This window comes from Schistocerca americana, chromosome 5, assembly GCF_021461395.2.
Source record: "Schistocerca americana isolate TAMUIC-IGC-003095 chromosome 5, iqSchAmer2.1, whole genome shotgun sequence".
NCBI lineage: Eukaryota > Metazoa > Arthropoda > Insecta > Orthoptera > Acrididae > Schistocerca > Schistocerca americana.
This window is the reverse complement of record NC_060123.1, coordinates 653,904,752-653,924,108: the sequence shown is the minus strand read 5'-3', so window position 1 is coordinate 653,924,108 and position 19,357 is coordinate 653,904,752. Positions and strand designations below refer to the sequence as shown.

General features: G+C 43.5%; 1 protein-coding gene across 1 annotated transcript in view; it reads left to right on the top strand.

Moving 5' to 3' along the window:
* The window catches only part of LOC124615806 (junctophilin-1), an 873,471-nt gene that overhangs the window by 109,881 nt on the left and 744,233 nt on the right, over nt 1–19,357 (top strand). The gene's annotated exons all lie outside the window — the stretch shown is intronic.

Below are 19,357 nucleotides of genomic sequence, written 5' to 3'. Positions count from 1 at the left end.
GCTCGCTCACAGAAACATCCGTACCGAAAGACTGGAAAATTGCGCAAGTCACACCAGTACCCAAAAAGGGAAATAGGAGTAATCCGCTGAATTAGAGCCCTATATCACTAACGTCGATTTGCAGTAGGGTTTCGGAACATATACTGTATTCGAACGTTTTGAAGTACCTCGAAGAAAACGATTTATTGACACATAGTCAGCATGGATTCAGAAAATATCGTTCTTGTCGAACACAACCAGCTCTTTATACTCATGAAGTAATGAGTGCAATCGACAGGGGATGTCAAATTGATTCCATATTTTGAGAATTCCAGAAGGCTTTCGACACCGTCCTGACAAGCGTCTTCCAACCAAACTGCGTGTTTACCGAGTATCGCCTCAGTTGTGCGACTGGATTCGTGCTATCCTGTCAGAGAGGTCACTGTTCGTAGTAATAGACGGAACGTCATCGAATAAAACAGAAGTAATATCCGGCGTTTCCCAAGGAAGTTTTATAGGCCATCTATTGTTCCTGATCTATATTAACGACAAAGGAGACAAACTGAGTAGCTCTCTTAGATTATTTGCAGATGATGCTGTCATTTACCCTCTTGTAAAGTCGTCAGATGACCAAAAAGAATTGCAAAATGATTTAGATAAGATATCTGTATGATACGAAAAGTCTCTGAATAAAGAAAAGTGTGATGTTATTCACATGACTACTAAAAGAAATCCGCTAAATTTTGATTACGTGAAAAGGCACACAAATCTGAAGGCTGTAAATTCAACTAAATAATTAGAGATTACAATTACAAATAACCTCAATTGGAACGATCACATAGATAATGTGGGTAGAGCAAACAAAAGACTGCGATTCATTGGCAGAAGACTTAGAACGTGCAACACTTGTACTAAGGAGGCTGTTTACACCACGCTTGTCCGCCCTATTCTGGAGTACTGCTGTGCGGCGTGGGATCCGCATCACGTGGGACTGACGAATGACATCGAAAAAGTTCAAAGAAGGACAGCTCGTTTTGTATTATTGTGAAATAGAGGAGATAGTGTCACAGACATGATACGTGAATTGGAGTGGCAATCATTAAAACAAAGACGTTTTCCTTTGCGACGGGATCTTCTCATGAAATTTCAATCACCAGTTTTCTCCTTCGATTGCTGGCACTCACCTACATAGGGAGAAATGATCATCACGATAAAATAAGAGAAATCAGGGCTCGCACGGAAAAATTTTAAGTGCTCGTTTTTCCCGCGTGCCGTTCGAGAGTGGAACGGTAGAGAGGACAGCATGAAGGTGGTTCATTGAACCCTCTGCCAGGCACTTTATTGTGAATAGCAGAATAATTACGTAGATGTAGATGTGATATTTCATCACCATAGCGTCTAGTAACACATAACGAAGAATTTTGAAGCATTCTTTGATGAACGACGAGTACCACTGTTAACTCAGACTGGAAGTTCGCTTCGAGTGCCAAGGGTCATACAGGTCAGAGATTTGGTTGCCCGCCCCGTCGCTCGTCTCAGCCCTCCAGCAAAAGCTGTTGATGCTTAGTGGACTGCCATACAAACCTTTTAGTGAAGGATTTCGCAAGGAGGTATACAGATCCTCTTTGATTTCAGGTCGAGGCATGTAGAGGCTGTCATGCAGCACCCGAGGACTTCACACCATTCTGATTTCTGGAGAGATGCACAGACCCACCGCGTTTTTCTGTCTGTTTGTGAAGACCAATCACAGGAACTACTGTAGAGATTTTGATTCGGTTTTCACTAACAGATAGACTGATTCGCGAGGAAGATCTTTGTATGTAATTTATTGTCTCTAAGCCAGACAAGTCGTCCGCCCGTAGATACTTACAAGGGAAACTCCCCATGTGCGCCCACTCTGATTTAGTGGTAGTGTGGCCTAATGGGTAGCCTCTCAAAAACTGAACACAATCAGTCATGAAAACAGAAGTAGGTGTACTGAACCACGAAAAAAAATAAAATAAAAACAGTGAACGGTCTTACTGACCGCAGATCAACAAACATTGGTCGTGGTTACGTCGTCACGGTGTTGGACTATAAAGCAGATGAGCCGAATTCGATACTTCCTCGTCGCATTTACATTTCCTTTAATTTTTTTCGTAACATTATGAACTGTCCCTTCAGTAACTGAAATGTTTGTTCACTTCCTGTAGTCCTGCCAGTTGCCATACTAATTGGTTATAGAATATGAGTCATGTGGTAAGAATACGTTACCGCCGCAAGTAAACATGATGAATAGTGCGAGCAGGCGAGGTACCATACAGACGTTTCACAGAAATGAAAGCAACGAGCACACGGCTGTGGATTACGCTATAAAAAAGAAATTCAAGAGTCAAAACTTTCAAAACGGAACGCAACTTCAAAAACGTTAAAAACATGTGTTTTGACAGACCACAGAGAAACTCTGTGATTGTGAAACTGCTGCGTTGATTTGTTGCAGCTTATGTGACAAACTATCATGTTTTCATCATTTCCTTGGGAATTATCAGATTCACATTTATACGGACACCTCAATCGGACAAGGAGGCATAGCTCACTCACTTAAACAGGCGTACAAATTGGGTGCGTCTGTAAGAGATTCCTACCATATGACACACGTACTGTCACCAAACTTTTGCGGTTAACTTTAGAAAGCCACTTCCTTTCGGCTACTAACAGAGTAGTTGTGCAGAATCAACTGTCATTATAGGTCCCTTGCTTACACCTCGCTGCTGCAAACGAACGTTACACCCCGACACAGACACAAATTCGATTACAGCGGACAGCGGAAAGAAAAAGTTTGTGGCTCGAGGGATGTTTGAACATGGCTTGCGTGCTGGGCACTCCATCACCATGACCACTTGCCCACAACGTCATTGCTCTCTCAACCTCCCCTATATTGGACTTCCTGTCCTTGGACAGTCCACTATCTGTATTTTGCTTTTTTCCACAGTTCAGTTCACATTCTTCCATTTTTCATGCCTGATCTGTGTTCAATTTTTGACGGGCTGTCCACTGGGGCATCTTGCCACTTAATCTGAGGGGGCTGCGATGGGGAGATTCCATTATTAGTGTTATCCTTACGAAGTTGGGGCACATCGCTAGTCAATCATATTTACTTACCATGCATCCTTCTTGGTATTGTAATTTTCACAACTATTAGCGCATAAAGTTGTGCAATAACTTTTGTGGATATTTACGCGACACCATTCTTTCTTAGTGAATACAGTATAGTTAGCTCCTCCTCAGGAGTCAATGCAAGGTGAGATTATGTGTGAAAGTAGGTGGTACAGATAGTGTATCTGTGATTATGTAAAATGCTAAAATGAACATAACAATTACAGCTATATTCTTATTAATAATAGTAATGATAGTAATGTTATTTGGAAAATGAAATAATGAACAAATGATCGTGACCTGTCAGTAGAAGATTTACTGGTGTTTCCTACTTGTTCCTACTAATAGGCCTCCCCTTTCCTTTACCCGTTGTTTTCGCCTTTTCGCACAGGATTATTGTTCATAGCCAAGGTGAAGCATGAAGCACTCTTGGACGGAACACATTGCATTTGCAATACTTCAGGTGTGTAAACTTAGAAATCTAGACACCGACACACACCTTAAGACACAATGCTGATAGACTTAACACCACAGAAATACGCTATCTTAACTTTGGCTCTAACATGAGATCCTAAGGTGGTGAACTACTATAAAATCCATTAATAACTACATTGTAAAAGCAATTGATAATCAAAATAAGATGAAGGGAACACTACGTACTCGAAGTGAAATTCAAATCAAAATGAACTCGTGATTTATTTCAAAATATCGACTTTGTACACAAGAAAACCAACAGATTGACAATATGAATCTAACTTGATAAAATTTGCAAAGTTTGGAAGGTAGGAGACGAGGTACTGGCAGAAGTAAAGTTGTGGGGACGGGGCGTGAGTCGTGCTTGGGTAGCTCAGGTGGTAGATCACTTGCCCACGAAAGGCAAAGGTCCGGAGTTCGAGTCTCGGTCCGGCACACAGTTTTAATCTGCCAGGAAGTTTCAATGCTCCAGATGTTATCAATTGGGGAGAGATCCGAGGACCTTGCTCACTAAGGTTTGTAGGATTTGACAAGGACGAAGACAAATAGTAGAAACTCTCGTCCTCTGCGGGCAGTGATTATGTTGCTGAAATGTAAGCCCAAATGGCGTGTCATTAAGGATAACGAAACGGGCTGTAGAACATCGTCGACATACGTCAAAGAGGGCGTGCTAGGAAGTGAGATGGTAGCCCCACCATAATTCCTGGTTGTCGAGCCGTTTGGCGGGCGACAGTGAGGTTGGTAAGTCATCGTTGTCTTGGGTGTCTCAGACACGTCTTCGCCGGTCATCGGAGCTCACTCTAAAGCTTTACTCATCACTCAAGACAATTTTACCACGTCAATGAGATTCCAGGCCGAACGTGTCTGACACCATTACAAACTGGCGTACTGTGGTCAGTGGTGGTTGGTGCAAGGGGCGCTATGAGCACAGCCCCCTTTATGTGAGCCGCCTGTTAATAGTACTTGCCGTCACAAGTTGCACTTCGGATGGATGATAATGACGAATCCGGGGTTCTTAGTGCCTCTCTGACGATTGCTCATTCTTCAAGTTTGTCGTCTCTCTAGGTCGACCATTTCCTTCTCACTATACGCCCCCCTCAAATGCTGACATTTGAATACAGTATTCACGTCCCTGTCTGCGAGGCATATTGTTACTGTCCAACTGAGTACACAGAATGAAATTCACAAAGACTTTATGCTCCTGTATCTATATGTCCCCTGTTTGCTATCTCTGCCAGCTAAGCGGCGAAATTGCGCTGTAGCGTCACAGATTTGTCCATCGGCCGCCAAAGTTTACAGTTTTGCATTTTCCTTCGATACCTGTATAGATACCAATTTGTGACCATTTTACATAGCTCTTTCGTGGTGCGTCGTCTTCCTTTTCTATTCTGTTCTTTTCTTTTCCTTAGAGTGTATCAGCATCGCAAATCCAAACCTAATAAACAAGTTTGTCTACAGCTACAGAAAAATGGCCAGCGAGCAGCTGCTTATCTGAACTGCACACATGTTTGTGGGTGTATGTTTCAACTTTTTCTGTTGGTACATTAGCGGATGTAACGTTGTTCAGTTGATGCATGTTGAATAACTAGGGTAGTTCCTCTTTATTGCTGTCTTCCAATACTTTGATTTTTTTTTTTTTTTTTGCTGCTGGAAAGTTTATGGACCGAATTTACAATACTAGTAGTTGCTTGCTATTTACGATTTATGCAAAATCCACTCTACTGAAAATTGTAAAATTACTATGCGAAAAAGTAGAAGCAGGCTAACTGAGCCCGCTCCTCACACCAACCAATTGTTTAATGGGCCAATCGCAGTATTCTATCCACGGCAACTTAAAAGCTGGCTAACAGTGAGCGATTTACCGCACTACACTACACTTTATCAGTAGGCTGTACCGTGTTGTTTTAATTTCTCTAGTGGAGGTTAGAACACTCGCGCGGTGTGACACTTCTATGGAGAGATGTTTCTGCAAAACCTTGGGGTTCTTGCTGGAACAAGCGGCCTTCTGCAGGTAGCATACAGGCACACTAAGAATGTGTTTCCTGCCTAACATTGTTGCATCAGCGTACTGTAGTCTGCGGCATTTGTACTAGGAAATAGTTTTAATATATACGGAAAGGTTGAAAAAAATATCACCGGTCACTTTTTTATGACAACTTAGTTTGTCTTTACGAGTTACAGGCTGGTTTTATCATCTCCAAACGAGGTTTAGGCGGGTTGTCGAAGGCAACAAATGTGAAAGCGAAAACCCTGGTTGTGTTGATACAGTTATCTGTAGCCTTGCCTGAGCTCAAGGTTTGGTTATAAGATTTGTGAGTTGGTGAAACAAACGAATGTGAAAGCGAAAACTTGATTGTGATAACAGACTGATTTGTAGCTTAGCCCGAGGTCTAGGTTAGCTAGGAGTGCGACTGTCTGGTTATGAGCTGGCGAAGCCAACGACTGTGGAAACAAGAAACCGCCCGAAGTGTCTCCGACTCCGCACAAATGTCAACACAGCCCATCCACGCACAAGTGCCTCTCTGCACGAATATCACAAACTCTTCTAGAGGCGTTCTGGGCTACTGTCGCTCGGCGGTTTCAATTTCCATCAAGATTTTACACATATACCTGCGATAAACAACAATTTAATAAAGTAACTTTAGTTTTCTCACGCTCGAAATGAAAGACGCGTTGCAGTAGCGTTTTCCGCTGGCCATCCTGTGACTCGGGGTGGATAGTTAGTTAGTCTCATGGTCCACTGATCATTTTGCACGATAGATATTAATGGTATGGAACGAGTAATTGTACATTTACATGGCAGATTAATTTTTACATCGCTACATTCCGATTATTTCTGAGTTTCTTTTCCCAAAAACAGAAAATATATACAGATGTTGTGAGTTAGTAAGTCCTACCCAACGGAACAGAAGGAGTTGTCAAGGAGAAACTTTCTCAGTTTGTTTTCAAATTTTATTTTGCTGTCTGTCAGCCTTTTATATCACCAGGTAAGTGATGAAAAATTTTTGTTGCAGCATTTTGCACCCCTTTTTGCGCTAAAGACAGCTAATGTTGAGTAATGAATGTCATTTTTCCTTGTGGTTTTGTAATTATGTACATCATTATTCCTTTTGTCCATCATTGTTACGTTTAAACTTAAGTAGTTTATTTATAACAAACATCAAGAGGGAATAAATATACTGTGAAGTAATAGCATACCGAACTCCTTAAACAGATGTCTATAAGATGGTTGCGTCATGTTATTCTTACAGCACATTTCTGCGCTGTGAAGACTTTCTGTCTTTAAGATGGGCTATCCCAGAACACTGTTCCAGATGTCGTTACTAAATGAAAATAATGCAAAATATGTCAACTTACTGATTTTTCTCTCCTCAAGATTTGAAATGATTCTAAGTGCAAAGGCGGCTGAGCTAAGTTGCTTTGGGAGTTCCAAAACGTGCTTATTCCAGTTTAAACTTTCTCAATATGGAGACCTAAGAATTCTGAAGTTTCCACCCTACTTGTTATTTTCTCGCCATGTGTTACGCTTATTGTTGGTATAGTGCCCCTAGACGAGCAGAACTGAATACGCTGTATCTTTTTAAAATTGAGAGTGAGACCTTTCGCAGAAAACCAGTTAATGATACTTTTAAGAATCTTGTTTAACATCTGTTTCTGCATGTATTTGGACTGATTACAGTGCTAGTGTCATCTGCAAAAAGAATTAATTCTGCTTGTTGTATATTAGACTGAAAATCGATATATCAGAGCACTGCGATTGGCTGATTAAATTGCCTTGCTTCGGAACCTTTCATTCGGTTTAGTGATATGATGCAAGTATGCTCACAGACCAATGACAAAAAAGAATTTTTTGGAAACAGGACACTAGAATTTCCTTGCAAATTAAAACTGTGTGCCTGAGCTAGCTCAAAGCAGGTCCTTGCCTTTCCTACCGAGATATCGAGACAAGGCTCAGTACCCGCCCTCAGAAATTTGCCTCCCTCAGTACCTCTTCTCTTACCTCCCAAATCTCCCAGAAGTTCTCCTGCATGACTTGCGGTACCAGAGATCCATATGATGTGGCATTTTCGCATTATCCTTTCTCCATGGAGTGCAAGGTGGAGGTAGGAGAAGAAATGCTACAGGAAGTAAAGTTGTGAGGGTGGGTCGTGAGCCTTGCCTAGATATCTCAGTCGGTAAGAGCGTTTCGGTCGAAAGGCAGAGGTTCTGGGTTTGAGTGCCGATCTGGCGTACATTCTTGATCTGTCAAGTTTCAAAATAGCACACATCCAAATGCAGAATGAAAAATTCATTCTGGAGGACATCTGACTCTCTGATTCTTCTCGATATCTCATTGTACATTGACTGCACAATAACTCCATATCCTGTGTGTAAAAAGTCCGTTTTTATAAAAGCATGTGTTTCAGTGATAGGCTTAACTTTAGGCTGCGCTGCCATATTTCCATAGCAGCATTACTAATCGTAGAGCTTCGTTTAGTTCGCTGAGGATGAACTAATAGCTCTCTTCTCGACCTACATGTTATAGATATTATGCCTGAGATTATTTTATTGGGACCAGCTTCCGCTCAGTAGCGCGATTGCTGTTGGCGCTGTCTGGCTCTGAGCTCGCAGACAATGAGCGCCGTTGGATGGTGAAAATCTCATTACACATGTCGCTGCATCGGCCGATGCCAAGTCTATATTTGCTGCGAGCTTTTGACGGCGGTCCAAACCCCATTCCCCTAGCCTGCGCTCGTGTTCGGCGTTTCGCCGCCTCTTGGTCGCTATTCGGCTGTATTCGTTTTCCGGGTTGGATAATTCTGCGCCAAACTCAATACCGCATAAAAAGTCCTCGCCAAGTATACTTCTTCTTTTTTGTTAACGCAGTAAACTGCCAGGAGTACATTCATGTCTTATGCTGCCCACGCACTGTATCTAACTGTCTAACTGAAACTTATCCATCTCCGTTTTCAAATTCTCTAACTTATCAAACCGTTTAAGAGAACTAACATTTTACTCTCCTTCTTTCGGAACGCCAGATACGTTTTTCCCAATGACAACATCATCCTCTGTAGTCCGAGCATGAATATCCAAATTGGGGACAATTTTGCCTTCTGAATACTTTACCAATAGGATGCCGTCATGATTAAATTATACAACTTATCTGCATCTTCTCGAGATATATGAAATGGGTACAGTTTCTCCTTGTTTTCAGCCTTTAGCAGAACTGCCGTAGCATAGCCATGTCGGCTAATATTACAAGAGAATATCAGTCAATTATCCATACTGTTGCGCCTCCAATTGTTGAAAAGGCTGCTGCCCTTCTTCAGAAACCATAAGCTAGTCTATGTTCTCTACAAATAACCTTCCATTCTGCCTATGGTGCAGCTCTCTTTATCGTTAAGACATGCAGATCACCTCACCTCGGCAAAGTCTATTGTTCATGTGTGCTTAACAACAATTCTGTAAGTGAAGAGTATTATTTTAAATATAAAGGAACGATCTTTTTGTTTCTGAAACTTGTGAAAATATGAGTTTTTTTGTATAATTAAGTTTAGCTTCAGTTAGGAATTGTAATAAACATCTCATAATATGCGTATTTTCTCCACAATAGGAAAAAATTTTTGTTGTTGTTGTTGAAACGAAAGAGCTCTCTCTCTCTCTCTCTCTCTCTCTCTCTCTCTCTCTCTCTCTCCACCTCCAGAGAGAGTCAGGAGTAGGAGGAGACAGATCACAAATAGTTTCCATTCCTCACACTTTCACACAGAATAAATAAAATAATCAACTGTGTGTTTTAGTTCTGTTACATGTCAAAAAAAGAAAAAAAAGAACATGAAAGAAGGAACCAGAGATTGACCATTGGCAATTAAGTCTTAACTGGTACCGACCGCGGCAGACAACATGTCTGTACTCCGAAACTGCTGAACCAGCTCTGATCTTGCAGCCGAACCAATTCGTCTACCATCCAAGTTAGGCGCGACCCGAAAATCTCCTAAGTGCTTTGTCTGCGTTTTCGTTTGGCAATTGGCCGGCCGAAGTGGCCGTGCGGTTCTGGGCGCTACAGTCTGGAACCGCGAGACCGCTACGGTCGCAGGTTCGAATCCTGCCTCGGGCATGGATGTGTGTGATGTCCTTAGGTTACTTAGGTTTAATTAGTTCTAAGTTCTAGGCAACTGATGACCTCAGACGTTAAGTCGCTTAGTGCTCAGAGCCATTTCGTTTGGCAATTGTTTACTATTTTACGTGTATTAACACTTTTTAAATAGTGGAATCATAGGTTGCTATTGAGAGATGCTTTTATATGAAAGGCTAGTAAATTCACTGTTTAGTTTTAGCAATAATTATAAGAGAAGTTTATCATTTTGGTGCGCTAATCCCGAACGCAGCAGCCAATCGCGGAGAAGGACCACAATTTAGTGGGCCTTTCTGACGATACCCGTACCGAATAAACCATCTGCCACCGGTACCTCACACCACCTCACGTCATCTTCCCACTACTGGCGACCTATCAATTGCTCTAAGAAAAGCTTCTTGTAGCTGAATGTAATGGCTGTAAAACCAGCAATATTACACCGTGACGTACCACTGTGCCATCAGACTTCCCTCAGCATTACCAGGCGCGACCTGATGTCACATCCAATGGGTCCCCATACCAATACATCTGAAGAATGAGACCTCTCCCCAGGTCACCGCCACCGCCGTACTCGCCGACGATGGTCATCCGGGCTAGCGCAGAACCGCTGTTCATCTCAGAACACAGCGTGATGCCACTCATCAGGCAGTCCATGCCTCCCAGTCAAGGCACCACTCCAGACCCATCTGTTTGTGTTACGGCGCTGACCGCAGTCTTTGCATGGAACAGTAATTCCGAACGCCGACTGCTGCTGGTCTCCGACCAGTGGTGCAGTACATGCTCTCGGACGCCAAAGCGCAGATATAAAGGTGTTGGATGTGTGCATAATACGGCGATCCTTCCTTGTTGCAGTCAGACCTGGTTGACCAGAACTTTGATCATGATAATTCCTGCCCTAACATTCCCATACAGTCCAACATCGGGCTACTGCCATCGTGTCCTTCAGAGTTATCTCTCAGCGTTTGACGCTGTTTACTCCCCTTACGTACCGTGCCAGGATCTCTCAGCATTTGACGTTGTTTACTCCCCTTACATACCGTGTCAGGGCTGGTAACAACACTGAATACGAACACCGCTAATGCTCTCTGGTGGCCATTCTGCGTCTCACAGGGAATTGCAGCTCTCACCATTTACATACTCACCGATACGTGCACAGAGTTACACTGACACCCCGCCATGTTTTGTGTGTGATTCCCTTTCTTGTCAGGCAATGTACATATATATATGTGGAGCGGTTAGGTGATTACCTCTTTTGAAATGCAATTAAAGTTTAAGCATGATGAAGCGGTGAAGTAACCGAAATACATGTGGTCATTTACACCGTAACTTTGAAAAAGCATTGGCATGCGTATATGTAAACGACTGGCTTTCCTCCCATAGTGATATCCAAGCTGGCGATGTCGGCCGACAACGCAGTCCCTTCTCCTCAGTGTTTGCAAGACGTAAGACTTGGGAGACAACTGCCTGGGTAGCATTCGGTACTGATACTGGGAAAACTGTTGTTGCGGTGGAAACGAGAGATGTAGTCTGATTTAGTCCTTGCGAGACTCCGTTATATAAATAACTGAACACTTTATGTACAGCATAGAAAATTTTTAGAAAAATAATCGGATTGAAGCAATATTAGGTTGGAAAAAAATTCACGAAGAATTAGAAAGTGAGACTCCTGTAACAACTAAAGCCTTACTAATTCACAGCTTACGTTATTTGTATAAGGAGAGATCAAAATATTTCCATTTGAAGACGTTGCTGCTGATTATATGCAATCCAGCGCGACACCTGCTCTTGTGTATAATCACAGACCTGTAGGCGAGGGGTAAGTGTGGCCTTCGAACGGAAACTTTTTGACCGCCTCTTATACATCGAATTGCGTAGCTCACCATTATGTTGTATTGAATTCTTCCTGTTTAATCTGGGTTCTTGACTGTGCGAGAAATTAATTCGTTTTTCTTACGAATTTAATAGTTACCTCTTCCTAGAACGTTACAGCATTCTGTAGCCGACAGACGAAACTATTGTCCAAGGACAGAAGTGCGAAAACTGAAAAATGCTTTTTACTACGTGAAAGGCTTTGAAATATTTGTTAACTTTTTCAAGGCAAATAAGACCTTTCAACCAGAGCTATTATATAAGTACAACGTGCGTCAGAAGTAGCAGTGGCAGATTACTTGGGACATTGAATCTGGGTACCTACTCGTTAATAAACGAGGAAGACGGTAGGTTTGATTTTATTTATGAATACTATGAATGATGAAAACACAGTAAACTTTTTCTCTAGACTTTTCCATACATTCTTCAAATGCATGGGAGCAGGACTTGGGATTGTGGAATCCTTAATTGGATTGATCAAACAGTAGTAAACTGTAAGTGGTCCAGTTTTTTCCTCTTATTGTACGTCTAGAGGAAGCGATATAGACCCTCTATTGTTGATCCGTACAAACGATTTAGGAGACAATCTGCGCAGAGGCTGTGAAGCAGGCGGTCAGCCGCTTCCTACGACGGGCCGGCGAGGCTTTGGCAGCGCGCCAGCTGGACTCCCATCATCCGCTCACCAGAGCGGGCCGGCCGCTTCATTAGTGCGCATCCACATCTCACGGATAGCTGCTTCTGTTCCAGTCCACCGTTCTTGTCGACTTCCTCACCACCTGTTCGCTGCAGAAGGCGTCACTCCGTCTCGCGGGGAAGGGCAAATGTCTTCTGCAGCAGGTAAAGGAGGGAAGAGTCGTATGCCATTGTTGGTCGAGAGATCCACTAGGGTTGTTCGGCTGAATAATTGGAAAGTACATCTTCGCATATTGTCCATTTTCCACGCAATGTTAAGAGATGTGTCCCCTAACTGGATCTATTGAGTGTAGTTGATTGCAATGGATATTTTTTATAGCGTGGCGTCATGTTTGTGTCATTTGATAATGTTGATGATGATGGGAGAGTTTGTAACCTAGTGTTGGCACATAGCCTACTCCTCTCGAATAGCAACAAGGGGCCGCTGAGCTTAGCGTCCCCATCTGAAGGACAGGTCAGCATCAACAGTGTCAGATTCCGCCACTCGGTGAGACACTGCGGACAGGTTTGGAACTGAATCCAGGAATTTGACGCAAGTCTGAATCTTAAACCAGCACCTCTCCTCCCCTTGCCGGATAAACAGTTCTGGGGAAAATGTCTTCCACCACTAGGCTACGAACCAGTTACCTTCGAAGCGAGCGCCAACACATAATCGTGTGTTAGCAACATCGACTATGAAGGAGAATTCAGCAGCTAGCGGGCTAGCAAATAGTTCATGATAAGCAAAGGTGTGGGAGACTGTTATCGAGATTAGTAATAAAGTTATGGGATAGCGATATGCACATATAGATTGGTTGGTTGGTGGTTTTGGGGAAGAGACCAAACAGCGAGGTTATCGGTCTCATAGGATTAGGAAAGGATGGGGAAGGAAGTCGGGCGTGCCCTTTCAAAGGAACCATCCCGGCATTTGCCTGGACTGATTTAGGGAAATCACGGAAAACCTAAATCAGGATGGCCGGACTCGGGATTGAACCGTCGTGCACATATAGAGGTGGTGGTAGTATCGCGTATACAAGGTTTTAAAAAGGGTGGTTCACTGGCGGAAGTGTCCTTTGTACTCAGGGGATGAACGTATGTGAAAAGGTTCCCGACGTGTCTATGACCGTATTACGGGAATTAACACACTTTGAATGCGGAATGGTATTTGTAGCTTCGTGTATGCGACATCCATTTCGGAAATCATTGGGAAATTCAATATTCCGAGATCCACAGTGTCAAGTGTGCGCCGAGCATACCAAATTTCAGGCCTTGTCTCTTACCACGGACAACGCAGTGGACGACGCCTTCAATTAAAGGTGGAGAGCAGTGGCGTTTTCGTGCAGTTGTCAGTGCTAACAGACGGGCGACGCGGCGTGAAATAACCGCAGAAAGTAATGTGGACCATACGCGAAAGTATCCGTTTGGACAGTGCGGCGAAATCTGGCGATAATGGGATATGGCAGCACGCGACCGAAGCGAGTGCCTTTGCTAACAGCACGATATCGCCTGCAACGCCTCTCCTGGGCATGTGACCATATCGGTTGGACCTTAGAAGACTGGAAAACCGTGGCCGGCATAGATGAGTTTCGATTTCAGCTGGTAAGTGGCGCAGACCTCACGAAGCCATGAACCCCAAGTTGTCAACAAGGCACTGTGGAAGCTGGTGGTGGCTCCATAATGGTGTGGTCTGTATTTACATGGAATGGTCTGGGTCCTCTGGTCCAACTGAACCGACAATTGAATGGAAATGGTTATTTTCGGTTACTTGGGAGACCATTTGCAGCCATTCATGGACTTCATTTTCACAAACAACGAGGAAATTTTTATGGGTAACAATGTGACAAGTCACCGGGCAACAGTTGTTTTCAATTGGTTTGAAGAATGCTCTGGACAGTTCGTGCAAATGATTTGGCCAACGAGACTGCCGACTCGAATCCCATCGAATATTTACGGGACATAATCGAGAGGTCAGTTCGCGCACAAAAATCTTGCGCCGGTAACATTTTCGCAATTATGAACGTCTGTAGAAACGGGAAGGCTCAGTATTTCTGCAGATGACTTGTTGAGTCCATGGCACATCGAGCTGCTGCACGATGATGGGCAAGAGGAGGCCGACACGATGTTAAGAGCTATCCCACAACTTTTGTCGTCTCATTGTATACCTGGAATCAAGCTGAAAAGTTCACACTCATGAGCAATTGATTTAGAGACACCTATCCAGTAATGTACTTTACATCAAGCCAGTCTCTTTGATGGCGGCGGCGTTTAGTGAAATTTACTCAACGGAAGTGTTTGAAATACATCCGGATGTATGACTGCTCAGCAGCCATAGTGAACTGAGCGAGATGGCGCAGTGGACCCGCATTGGACTCGCATTCGGGAAGACGACGATTCAAACCGGTTCCTAATTTATGTTTTCCGCGATTTCCCTAAAGCGCTTAAGCCAAACGCCGGGACGGTTCCTTTGAAAGGGTACGGGTGACTTCCATTCCCATCCATCCCTAATACAATGGGACGGATGACCTTGCTGTTGGTCCCCTCCCCCGAATCAACCAGCCACAGCGGAAATAGGCAGATATTGCGCTCGCGTTCAGTAGGACTTAGGTAGGAGCTGGGGAACCAAAGCGGCACCCTCAAATACGTGGAGTGTTGCTCAGAAGCGCATATCCTCACACGGTTAGGAAGCGACTGCACATTGGCTGAAGGTACGTCGCTTTTGTGGAGTGCTGAAGATGAAGCTAAAGTATGCACGTGATCGTTCAGCGGCTTACTGATGGGGGGATCCATCTCATACTGTGGAGACATCACCCAGTCCAGAATACCTCCGCCACTGAGCTCAACGATGTCCTCTTGGCCAGCTGAATGTATTGTACATGTACCGTGCTATTGACGAGTTGTAATGTGTTCACGACAAATCAGATGAGTTTCGTCCGTGCTTCGAAGCTCCTGTGCCTCGTGACGTGGTGTGAATAGAGGCTCACATGTGGGCTGATTGGTTCTGTAACGCGCAGGTAGTAGGCAGCTGCGGTAGGTACGATTGCTCACCGGCTGTAGTTGTCCGGCATCGAGCGCAGTAGCCTGCAGCAACCCCTAACGTTAGTATGTTCCCATCCTCGTTAATTCACTTTGACGCCTGGGATAATCCTGAATCAACGTATTCACGGAACATGTTCACATTGCCTCGTGCATTTTAGATGCTGCTGTACGCTCTACTCAGTTTTAAATGAGAAATCGCGGACGTCGTAATGTTATGTAAAAAGATGCAAAAACTTGACGCAGGCTCCTCTTGGGAGAGAAGTTTGAGCGTAGCAGTTCGGCTAACTTCAGAGCAGAAACTCAAGTATCAGGTAATGCGGCGAGAGCTTAGAGAAATGCGGCATAATGACTTCAGAGTTCAGCGTCATGGCGTGGCATGAAGAAGATTTACGCGAGTAATTCATTAACTCAAAGTTATCATGTAGCAAGTAACATCCTTCTTCATCTAGTATTATAACATTCATTTTGTGTGCCTCTGGCCTTATTATTAGCCGGACGAAAATTTGATTGTGTCGCTGAGAGAGGTTTTGTTCCGCTGTTGAAAAGTTTCCCGGTATAGCTACAATTGCCAAGGCTCCGGAGCTGCGTCGGTTAATGTCGCTAAAATTTTTTGTAGAACTCAACGAAATGTCTGATGATGGCAGCGAATTGGTAAATTCAAAAACAACAAAGTGATGGGTAATACAGTCCTTCTCTGGTCGGATGATTTCTCTTTTGATTTACAAATGAATAAGAAACGATCCTAAGATGCAGTTCTCTCCACTATTTCTCCGCCCTTGGCTGTTGAATGTGGAGCCACAGTCTTCAACATGTGCTAAGAAGTGTCAGATTCTCCCGTATACAGGAAAAGTACGATGATACGCGGCACCGACAAGTGATTTAGAAGCCAGTTAACCCTTGTAAGGCAACAAAACTGAGATATTTGAGGATGTAAGTGTAACGGTCTACCTGAGCTTGAAACGTACATATGCGAACATAATTCATCCGGTCCAGCCAACTCCTGTGGCTAACGAATATGTTTCTGTATGCAACAGCAGACGTGTCGCTGACACACCAACAGAAACGAGATTTAGGTCCAGTGCAGCGCATTTCGGGTGTGTTGTTGCGTTAGTACGTGGGTTGACTCCAGGTACGCTACCTCACACACCACCTCACGGTTTGTCTGCATCTCCCTTGTTTCCCCTCTGATCTACGGAATAGTTTCTCAAAGATAATCTGAAAACCTGGCACATTAGCATATAGTAGGACTGGGAAGTCACCACCAGACATTGTCTGGAACTGCCATCAGATGACGCTGGCCGAAATGGTCGACTTGTAGTGGATTGTTAATATGTAACAAGATAACGTCAAGATAAATGATCTTATATGTACGTTTCTAAGCTAAAGAAGCATCGCTGCACCAGATGTAGGCACGCATATCGTCGTCCACAGATAATCGAACTTTTCTGATCCACCTCTCAGCAACCACTAAAATAGCCACGTGTGCTACGAGGAAACGTGTGCCTCCCAGCTCGGTCTGCCACGAAGTGGAGGCCTATGGGACGGTACTCGCTCTGCTGTAGCCGTCGTGTAGGATGAAGGTTAACTGGCCAATGCCCGGCCTAGCTCTTTGACGGTCGTTTGAACTTTGAAAATGGTGAATCCTAATTCGCACGGAATTTCGCACGCACTGAAAGTTCGAGTCCTAAGCCGCCAGTTCCCTTGTCTCGCACCGTTCTTTTAAAGCAGATATTACGTGGCGCCAAACCAAACCATGTTTGGCCATTTCCGTGTAGCCTGTGTCATTTGAAAGCCCTGCAGCTATATTTTCAGCCTTGCGCAGTTTTTCCTATGTCGTGCAATTAAATGCTGATACAATTTCAGGTATTCCAAACTCTACGGCCTCTAATAGCTCGCTAGCGCTTTTCCCGAGCAAATCACGTTTCACCACCTCACTTAGTGCGAAGTTCAGTTAAACGTTGTTTGTTCTCTCTCAATATGTAACTAAACACGAGGAGCAAACACATCTTGTAAGGAGGCAATTTTGTGACAGTCAGTTCTTGTGTGTTTCCAAACAGCATTTACACGATATTTCCACTGCAGCTGACAAATGTATTTTGATTTTTTTATGGATGATAGACATGTATTAAAGTGCTTATAATATTAAGGTAGAACAGTCACAACTCGTGCTGTTTGATTCAGTACAGCCGGTTTCGGCGGACGCGAGTATCATCGAATAATCATTGCCTTGGCGGTAATATATTACAAGGTTAAAAACAACTGCGGTACGGAGTGGTGTTACCCGGGCGTTGATTATCTGATAATACTCACATTTGACGAGTGAAACCGGCAAATGGTGAATTAAACTGTGCGCGAGTGGTGGCTGTTTTATCTTTACATTAACTTCAACGGTCGCTATGGCATCGGTAGGTGATGCCTCCGTTTGCTAATTGCTTATAATGTTTAACGATTCTTCTCAATATTAATAGGAAACCGCCTCGGCTGTATTGATGCATATTTATTATATCACAACAGGTTTTGTTTAAAAGATCATCAGGTTACACTGCCAATAGTCTTCACAACAAATCACCAAGGAATTGTGTCGACATCACGAGTTAGAAAATGTAGTTAGTTTACCTGACGTTAAAGGCAAATTTTGGATCATGACGATTATAAAAACACTCTGAGCTGTGTGCAGGCAAATTAGCATGTTGTGTACGCTACAGAAAGGTGGGAAGAGTGGTGAAAGTGTTTGCATGGCTGTTTTTCTCCAGTCAGTTTTGTTAGAACTTTTTGGATGAGAAGACGCTGTATGGGAAGGAGGGTGGTCCTCCGCAGCAAACATGTTTCGGTAAATGATTACTTTCTCCTTTTTTTTAAAAATTCTGCTATAGACCGACACACGGACGATGACGGTTCGCACAGCTCGAGACACGGACGGAGAATGCATTGTTACCGGCTGCAAGCGACGGTTGTGGTAAGCGCATACAAGAGCTCTGTGCTTGAAGAAAGCGTGTATATTGTAATTTATGTCTCTCGCTTCGCTGTGCAGAATTTGTCGCTTACCACCAACATCAGCTGTGATAACTCGCAAAAAATGGAATAAGAATTCTCTAAAAATGTCGCTACGATCACGAATAATGCTCGCACTGACTTAGATATTCACAGCAGAACACCGAGAACGCTGCCGAACGCTCATCGGTTGTCAGCGAATGCGTAACGTAGATGCGCAGAACAAGTCTAAACCCGACCGCGACCATTCGTGGCTCCAACTATTGTTGATGAACATTTTTTTGTATCCTGGTCAGCGTTATTTTCCGATTCAAAATAAATTTTCCCATCATAATCGTTGCCTTTGAGATACCAGACCTCGTTAGTTAGTACTGCTTTTAATAAGTAAGAAAGTGTTGACACATATCTTTTTGTTCATTCGTCATGCGTAACATTTATGTTGTGATTTAGAATTTTTTGTTTTCTTATGTAAGACTTGGTTGAGGAAAGTTGTTTTACTAACCCTATTGTCAAACGGTTACTAAGTAAATGTCTCGTGCCACAGCATTTATTTGAAACATTGTCTAATCATAATATGGTGACGTCCCCCCGCTTCCCCCCTCACATATGAAGCTTTTACTTGAAGCAAAAAGCCGTCGAATGAAAATTACTAAAATTTATCCCTTGATTAATACTTTAAGTAAATCCTGCTTCCAAATTTTCTTTTATATATTTTTGCACTGGTCGCAGAACTGAGGCGTTATCAAATTGGTTAACAGTTCATTTGATCACCAACATAGGTGCGTCATCTCGGATGTATATTTAATTACATTTTGGCATCGATTCGGTTATTCTCTTGTGTAGACATCTACATATGTGTATATACAGGGTGGTCCCGAATTCATGGTACAAACTTTAATGGTAGGTACAGGACATTGTAACAAGGATTTATTGTATAGGAATGTATAGTCGCAGGTGACGCGGTGAGGCGTAAACAGGGGAAAGAGAAATGGAGTGATCGGTTGGTGTCACTGCCGGTAGAGGGCAGTAGATGAACATGATGTATCGCAGTAGGGACAAGCGCCATTCACAATTGTGCTGCCGTAGACG